General features: G+C 38.7%; 1 pseudogene; it reads left to right on the forward strand.

Annotated features, from left to right (window-relative positions):
• The first annotated feature begins 309 nt into the window (after positions 1-309).
• Positions 310-8626, forward strand: LOC111146481 (annotated as a pseudogene).
• Positions 8627-9580: the final 954 nt, after the last annotated feature.

Raw genomic sequence — 9580 nt, forward strand, 5'->3', positions numbered from 1 at the left:
TTTAGAAGTATAAATAGAGGAATATATGCAGATAGTGGAGGAAAAAAGTTCATCATAGTAGATAACTGCCATTTGTTGATTAGCTGTAATTTAAATTTAGAAGTAATCCCTAGTTTCATGGTGTATCTGGTGGGAGGCAAGGCTCCATTCTACGCCCATACTCTATTAAGTCCTAGACTTAGGAGCTTGGGTTGTTGAATCAGATCTTCCTTATTTAGGCATTGACTATTGAGACTCACAAATTTAAAGAGAAGTTAGAGGTTATTCAAGTTGACAAAGTCAAGGTTTCAATGGTGGCATTTGTGAGAGATGGCAGAATTGAGTTTCCAGTGTGAAATGCCCAGAGTGGCATCCCATCAGTTTATTCCAGTAGCTGTTGTCGCTGGCCGGTTACCTTGTTATTGTTCATTTTTTCACTCTGGTTATCCAAATTCATTCTAGGTCAATTTTATATCATCCCAAATGATTTCCATTCACATGTTACATTTCTGTTTTTGCAACAAACTGTAAGGAATTTGAGAGATGCCCTCTAATTTAGATAACAAGTATACATTTGCCCTAGATGAAGCTTCCAAATATAAACATGAAAAAGTCAACAATAAAGTGAAGAAAAGAAAAAATTGAAGTGCTTAGTTTCATTGCACCATTTATGAGGTAAATATGGGTTTGGAAATTCTCTGTCAAATTTATTTTAAAAAATAATATAGGAAGATATTATGATTGTGTATCTTTTCAGTCTACCCTAAACCGTCAATACTTTATGGAATAGTTGGTAGAAATTGAAGCAGCATATAAAACATTGAAATAGTGCAGGTAGGTAAATACTATGGCTGTAAAAATTTGAGAAGACTTACTATGGTTCTTTTTGGATCAAGAGCCAACTTTATAGACTCACAGTGGCTCAGAAAATTGCATTTATCTTACTAATGTGACAGGAATTGGAAAACAGCAATGCCAAAAGATCAGACCCCCAAAACTGTTTTTCTATTTTGTTCAAGGAAATTTTAAAAAAATTCATTTCAGTTGCTTTTCCTGAGGCTTCTCATATTTCCCATCTATTCTTGATATATGAATATTATTGTGCTCCTAGCTTACCTATGGGCCCATTTTTTATTTATACTTTGTTCCTATATGATTTAATATAGTTTCATGGTTTCAAATAACATCAATATGCCAATTCTTCCCAAATTTCTTTCTAAATCTGAGCTTTTCCTTGAGCTCCAGACTCATATATACAAGTATATACTATTAGGTGGTAGAACCACATGAAATTGATGACATTAGATAGTTTTTAGCTTACAAAAAAAAAAAGAGAGAGAGAGAGAGAGAGAGAGAGACAATTTTATATGGTTTAAACTAATCAATATCTTCACTTGGATGGTATACAGTAATCTTGTATTTAACATTTCCAAACGTAACTCATGACTTCCCATGTCTTTAACTCCTTGTCAAAACTATATCTAACCCAGGTTTTTCATCACAGAAAGTGGCCAAACATTTCACACAGTTGCTCGGGATCAAAACCAAGGAGAGATTCTTGATTTGTTTTCCACTCATATACCTCTAAATTCAATATGTATAACACACCGTATTTTTTTGTTCTACTTCCAACATATCCTGCAGCCACTTCTTTCCTTCTCAAAGAATAAAATCCTGTTAAAAGTATCATTATGTCTTATCTTAGCTACTATGATGTCCTCCTGACTAGTCTATCTCTACATTCCATCATTTTTGGAGGGTCTGTTCCAGTCACAGAAGAGAGAGTTTCTAAAATGTGAACTACATTATGCATATCTCACACTTAAAACAATTAACATATCAAATTTATGTAATAAATGTTGATTATGTATCTTACTCTATATAGTCCTACATATTCTGGGTCCAGCTTATTTTTCTCACCTCATCCAGCATCACTCTCCCCTTTTCCTCATTATGCTCCATTCACATAGAAATATTTTATGACTATTTTTCAGAATTTCAGAATATTTCAGAGTTTTATCATATTTTTAGGAGCATGAGTTACTCTTTAAGTTATTGTGGATGCACTTAAAATGTACAAATCTAGATGAGTTATTGCTTAACTGCCTTAAGGAGGAGTTTGGTGTCAAGAACTGAAAAAACATGGTGCTTGCCCACAGATATCGGAGAAGTGGCAGAAGAATCCTGTCCTGAAAGATTATCTGGCCTGGGAATACTCTGGTATCAACATTGGTTGTAACACAGCAGATAAGTACTGTGCAGAGAAGAGTTAATGTAGTCAACCTGAGACGGCGATTCTTAGAAAAAGCCTGCTTAAAAGGTTGGTCCTGGCTGGCATCTGGTAACTGGGTTTTTTGAGTATTTCCAGGCAACAATTAATTGATTAGGGTGGCTCTTAGTGCCTAGACCATTTGCACAAGCAATGTGCCTTAATCATAAATACCTGCTTTCCTTTGGGGAGTCTGGAATTTTGGCACAAAGAGAGTGCTTATGTGGTTAGTCCCCAGTAAAAGTCTTGGGCCCTGAGTCTCTAATGGGTGTTTATAGGAGACAACATTTCCTATGTTGTTACTGTTGTGCTGATGGGAGAAGGGTGCACTCTGTGTGACCCCTCATAGACAGCAAAGAGAATAAGAAGGCCCACACGGGGATTCATCCAGATTCCACGTGTGTTTTTCCTTTATGGTCTCGCTGTGCATCCTGACTGCATCACTCTACTGAATCTTAACCACAAATAAAAATAAATAAATAAGCAAACAAATAAAAGACGTGATGCTTGTTAGGTCTTGCTTTCTCGTGTTAGTAGTCTGGGGTAGCTTGTAAAGATAAGTTCCTGCATCTGGCTCCTCCAACAAATAAGAGAGAACCAAGACATTTATGGAGAGTTTTGGATTTAAGAGGCAACAGATCAATCATTTGGACTTACTCATCCACTCTTTTACCAAGGTTGGAAATGAGAGTCAGTCCTATTTTCCCATGTGAGACACTAGTGAAATTTTTACTTTCTGTCCTCAAGTGTACAGAACTTTGGGTTCTACAACGCAATTATTAGTTCCCATGGGAGAATGCTTTCACCACAGGACTCAACAAGGGTTCCAATACATTGCAATTTGAATTTGCCACCTGGCCATTTTAGGTTCCTAATGACAGTGAATCGAAAATTAAAGAATTTTACTCTACCAGGTGAGCTGTTAGGTTAAGGGTTACTGGACTCTTAGGAGATTAGGTTGCTACTTTACAGTGGTATAAGGAGGATTTTGTTTGGAATGTAGGTGATAACCTGGAGTGCCTTTTGGTACTCCTGTACATCCTGTACTTAAAATTAATTTGGAACTAAAACAACCCAAAGTCAGTAGGACTGCTAATGCCCTATAACCTTCAGGAATGAAGGTTTTATCATCCTCCTCAGACAGGAAGACACAACCAGCTAACATGGTAACTTAGAGAAGAGTCATGAATGAACAGGAAAAGAACATAATTATAAATACTGGCTATGGCCACATGAATAGTTGCAGAAACAAGGACTACAATAGTTATTTGTATTTCTTCCTTATATCAGTGTTAGCATATTTGGTTATGTATAAAATATTTACTTCTTTCCCTCTCTCACCCCCCTCCTATTAAACACAAGAAGTGTTAATGGAAGCTGACCTCAAATCTCAAAATTTGAGTTATAAGAAATTGAGGAGAATGTGGTTCAGCGAGGAGAAGAATATATTTTACACCAAAATAGTTAAAATGATTTGTATCCTCTTTGGGAAAAGATTAGCATGTTTTTTATTGTTATGAGGGATAATTGCATCATTAAAGATGAAGCATCACTTTGCCATTACCTTTATTTGGAAGTTTTGTGCAGTTTAAAATAGTGTATATATTGGTCAAGATGACAAGGAATTGATTATGGGAGCTTTAAATTAAGTTGATTCAGTTTAGTTAGAACTGTCTCCCTTCCAAATTCCTGTCTCTCCTTAGTTCCGGGCTAAGATTGGCCTAACCTAGAGAAATTTGCAGAAGATTCAGAAGGCACTGTGAAACAGCAGCATGTTAATGCTTAACAAGTAAGGTTAGGTGCTCTTGTGACATACGAGTTATGTCAACATTGTGTTGACATGCCTTGTGGATCTGGGGTAGAAGCTAAGCTGCAGATGCCTTACTGCCTGCCAGGTCTTCTTGCAGCTTCTCTAAATCCTGGGAATGTTTTTTTAAAGTTTCATGGTCAAGTGCATCAGCATTTTTTGCTGGTTGCCTAAATCATCAACATTGGGAGTTTTATTTACCTCAAGGTTCCAGCTCACTTTTGCATATTCCAGTTTGCCATTACTCTTTCCTCACTTCATGTCATGCCCATTTTCTTTCCAAACTGTGCACACTGTGGGACTTTAGAGACAGCAGCAGATGCATGGGATACAGACTTACATAGACTTCATTGGTACCCATAAACCCATAAGGATCTTTACAGATTTGGAATCTCTGATTAAAACAGCCTGGCACAGGCTGACTGGGTGCACCCGAGTGGTGGCATTGTAGCCCACTGTTCTGACCCATTCAAGCAGCAGAATAAAACTCATAAATCCAGGCATCACTGGAATCTGGGATCTGTGCAGCAGGATGGCAAAGGCTGTCTAGCACTGAAAATCCTAAGCAAGAAGGTGAGAAAAGAGCTCAGCAGAGTAAACCAGAGGCATCATGCCAGCAAGCTCTGAAACCAGAAGAAGGAGGTGGTTCTGGCAGAGAAGAGATGGCTGGGCAGCAAGGATGGCCCTCCTTATTGGGTACTGGTGGTGCCCCTACACAACAGGATTTCCCTACCAGAGGACTTTTGCTGCTTCAGGATAAGGACACTGGAACAGTACACTTGAATGAATGGGGAAGTTCCACTAGCTTTATGTAGTTAGGCACTCCCCACACATACTTAAAACATGGGGGATCTGCACATTATGTTAGACATGGCAAAAGTGGTAGATACCATCCTTTTTCTCCTTGATCCTCTAGAAGGCTGGGGATCACTGCCTCTCCTGCCTCTTTGCTCAGGGCCTTCCCACCTATACACTAGTTGTCTAAGGGGTTTCTGGCGTCTCACTGAAGAAACAGAGATGCCAGAAAGAAGCTAAACTAAAGCAGTAGAGAAGTGCTTTCCTGATGACAAACTTCTCCTGTAGACACTCAACATGAGGGAAAGATGCTAGTCAGGCAGCTGGCTAACCAAAAGAAATGACATCTTGCCTTTCCAGTTTGACAGGCCTACCTGACTGCCCATGTTGCTGATTTTGTGCCTAGTGAGGAGAAGAACTTGGTGGGCACCTTGAAAATCTCAGGCTCTGTTCATAAGACGATTCTGAATGTGAATAGCTTGCTGTATATCATTGGACAAGGTGATTTCCAGATGAAACAGATAAATGCTCCGAAGGACCCTTTCCTTTTAAATCCTAGAGTGGTCAAATCCCAAAGGGAACATCTTGACAATCGATATTTGTGCAATGGATGCTGTAGCTAGTATGGAGGAAGACCTTAAGGTCCTAGCGAAGGCAGACCCTGATAGACAAGCAAGCATCTTTGTAAATAAAAGTTACCCCAGATCTGAAGGAAGAAGACCAAACCTGGCCCACTGAAGAGGAGCTGAACAAGGTAAAATCATTTCTTGAAGGAAAGTTCCAAGGTGGTAAAGAAGGTTCCCCAAAGTGTAGCAAATTATCAAATTGAATTGATTTGGGATGAGAATGGTGGAAGTGGTGGGGAAGGTGAATATGATGGTGTGGAATGTGAGGATTCTATTGATGAGGAATCTTGGGATGAGGGTTAGTAAAGAGGAATGGGGGAGGAATGTGAAACTGACTACAGCAGAGTCCACGTGTGATGATCCGTATAATGAGAAAATGGATGAAAAGGCTGAGGAAAACAATGTTGGTGAAATACAAAGAAGAAAGACTGGAAGAGCTATTTCCAGATGAAGTAGAGACACTCCCCCCCCCACCGCCCCGTGACATGGCTGTGAGAATTCAATTTCAAAAATACAGAGACCTCCAGAGCTTCTGCATGTCTTCATGGGACCCTAAGAAAAATCGTGCTCAGGATTATGCTCTGATCATTCAGTTTCAGAACTTTGCTAACACTTGAAGGAACTGAGGCTGGCTGATACGTCATACTTCATATCTGAAGTCCCCGTCTCAGGAGTTGAGTGCCTCAAGCAAGGAGCACACCACTGATTGCATTTTCATTGCTCCCTGATCTTAAGGTGTCAGTACTGAATATGTTGCGATGCTGGCAACACAGAGCCTGGGAAAGCTAGAGGGGCTGATCTTCCACTGTGGGTTTGGGTGATTCCAAGCCTCACCTTTGCTCTCTCAGCACACTTTGGTGGATAAACATAAATTTCAGAGATTTATGACTACTGACATAGCCTTGGTTGTGCTGAATATATGGCCCAATCACTTTCCTCCTGCATCTTTGTTGCTTTCCAGATAGAATAGCAATGGAAATGCACAGCCTCATTGCTATAGGCCATCAACTCTCAGTGGATCTGGACAAAATAGTCATCCAGAGAGTTGTTTTGAGTGATTACACCTGTGGCATGGACTACCCTGGTGAAGATGATCCAGAGAAGAGGCCTGTGAAGGACCTGGGACTGAGATTAGGTGCTTTTTGGTGGGTGATTGTGGGATTCCAGGAGTCCGCAGTATGATCTAAAATGGATATGTGTGTTGGCACATTCTCTGTTGCATCAGATTGCCATTTAGGGAGAACAGTGCAACCAGAGGAAGATCAGACTAGAACCATTTAAAGTATTAATCTCAGGGCAGGACATTTTTTTGTGTGTGGGTCTTACAGCAGTAATAGTTTGAGAACTAGTCAAAAAGCCCTAATGTCTTCGGTAGAATAGGTAAGAAAGAATGTGGTAGGTAAAGTCAGAAAAAAGGAGGAGCTAGATCACAATTGTCAGTGGTTCTTAACCTAGATATCCATTAAGATCACCGGGGGACTTTTAAGAAATATTCTTGTCTGTCACCAACTCTAGAAATTCTGATTCAGTTGATCTGGGCTAAGGTCCAGCAAAAGACAATTTAAAAAGTAACCTAGATGACTCCAATGTACTCAGCTTTGGAAACCACATACATAAGCATCTGGCTTTCTCTGTGATATTGGAAGCTAGTGGAGAATTTGGGGCATAGGGGTGCCATAATATGATTTGCATTTCAAAACAAAATGAATATAGCAGAAGATGGAGAATAGTCTGGGGAACATTGAAGAGCTATAAGATCACTTAGGAAGTTACTGAAATAATACAGGATAGAGATTATGGTGCTGTGGACCAAAGTGGTATCACTAGTAGACAGTTAGATAATGATACTGATACAGAAGTCTGGATGTCAAGAGAGCTCAATACATACACATTTTTGTAAAATAATTTTGACACGTATAAGATTAATCTATAGTAAATAGGTTTATAAAATATCAGCTTTTCAACAGTAAAATCTGTACAAGCATAACAAACAAAAGACCAGTTGTCTCCTCACTTGTATATAGAGATGACCAAATACATGAAACTCAAGCCTGGACAGATGGAATTGATGGCAGTTTATTAGTCACATATATTCAGTCTGGTGGAAGAGCGTACTTTATGCCATATTAGGACCACATGGTGGTTGCACAGGGGAATGGAGTGAACAGCCAGGGCTGTGGGAAGTAGGCTTTGTAGTATCAAGAGAGATAAGTGCGTCCTGGGTCCTTGGGAGAATGTGACTGGCTTATTTGTATAATTGGGTGAACTGGTAGGGAACGGATCGATACCTGCTACAAAGGGATGAGCAGATGCTATAGCTGGTCTCTGAGAAAAGGAAGTTTGTTTGGCTAAGTGACCTTATCTGTGGTTGCAGATGGAGTGGGAAACACGGTTTTGACATTTGAGGCTCTCCCCATATTAGCAGATGTCAAGGCAGCATGTGATTAATTTTAGGCCTCATACTAAGCTAAAAGGAGAAACCAGAATACGTTATATTTGGGACTTCGTCTTAGGCCCTCTAAAAGAACATGTTGCTGGTAGCCACACATGGAGCAGACATGTGGTAGAACTGCCCAGACAGAGAGACCCATGAACAAGAAATAAACACTTAATATATAATATGATTTGTATATTGCTCTGTAAGTTAAACAAAACCCAAATCTGTATATCTAAATAAACATTTCTAAAAGACTCGTGCTGATTCTTTAGGGTGGTTCTCATATTTATATGTCAAGATTCTCCAGAGAAAACGAATTGTTTCACATGATTATGGAGGTAGGCATGTCCCAAGATCAGGGCAGGGTGAGTCAGTAAGCTGGAGACAGAGGAATGCTGAGGATTTAGTTCTAATCTCAATGTTGTCAGGCTCCAGACCCAAGAAGAACTAGTGTTCCAATTTGAGTCCAAAAGCAGAGTAATGAAAAGGGCAGTGTTTCAGTTCAAAGACAGTCCAGCAAGAAGATTTATCTCTTATTCAAGGAAGGGTCAGACTTTTGTACTATTCAAGCCTTGAACTGATTTGGTGAAGCCCACCATTATAAAGGAGGGTGATTTATTTTACTCAGTCTACCAATCTAAATGTTAATCTCTTCTAAAAACACTCTCAGAGATGACACATTAAGAATAATCTTTGACCAAATATCTGGGCATCCCTTCAACTGGCACATAAAATTAACTATCATTAATTATGTTAGCAAAGATTTATTTGAAATAATTCTCAGTATCACATTGATACAGGAGTAATGTTCGAATAGTGTATAATCCAAGTGCATTCAGAAGACAGATAAAATAAAAATCACATACTCTTATAAGTTCCCAAATCATAGACTACAGTTAATATATAGGAAATTAGAACTAGAACTGAATAATCTAAATTTTGCTTGTCCATTATGGCCATTGATTCATTTTTACCCAACTGTATATTATCAAAAGTGATATAATGATTTCTTTTGATGTTACAAATAATTCATCTCCAAGAACTTTATTTTGCATCTGTTAAGATCATTGACCTTATATAAGATATCATAAGGGAAAAAAGTCCATAAATAATATGTCTTAAGAAAGAAAAAAATGATATTGGATTTTAAACATGATAAATAAATAGGGTAAATTAAAATACAGCTTTTAGAAGACATATGGATTACCAACAGATGCATGGAAAGATGCTCAGCATCACACTTCATCAGGGAAATACAAAGCAAATCTACAATGAGAAATCACCTCACACCATCAGAATGACTAAAATCAAAAACACAAGAAACAAGTGTTGGTGAGGATGTGGAGAAAAAGGAACCCTCATGTACTGTTGGAGTGCAAACTGGTGCAGCCACTGTAAAAAGTAATATGGAGGTTCCTCAGAAAGTTAAAAATAGAACTATCCTATGATCCAGTAGTCACACTACTGAGTATTTACCCCCAAAATGCAAAAACACTAATTCAGAGTAATACATGTACCCCTGTGTTTATTGTAGTATTATTTATAGGAACCAAATTATGGAAGCAACCAAGGCATCCATCAAGAGGTAAATGGATAAGGAAGATGTGGAATATATATACAATGGAATATTTTTCAGCCATAAAAGGAATGAAATCTTGCCATTTGCA

Source organism: Enhydra lutris, unplaced genomic scaffold, assembly GCF_002288905.1.
Source record: "Enhydra lutris kenyoni isolate GAN:26980312 unplaced genomic scaffold, ASM228890v2 scaffoldscaffold14, whole genome shotgun sequence".
Lineage (NCBI taxonomy): Eukaryota > Metazoa > Chordata > Mammalia > Carnivora > Mustelidae > Enhydra > Enhydra lutris.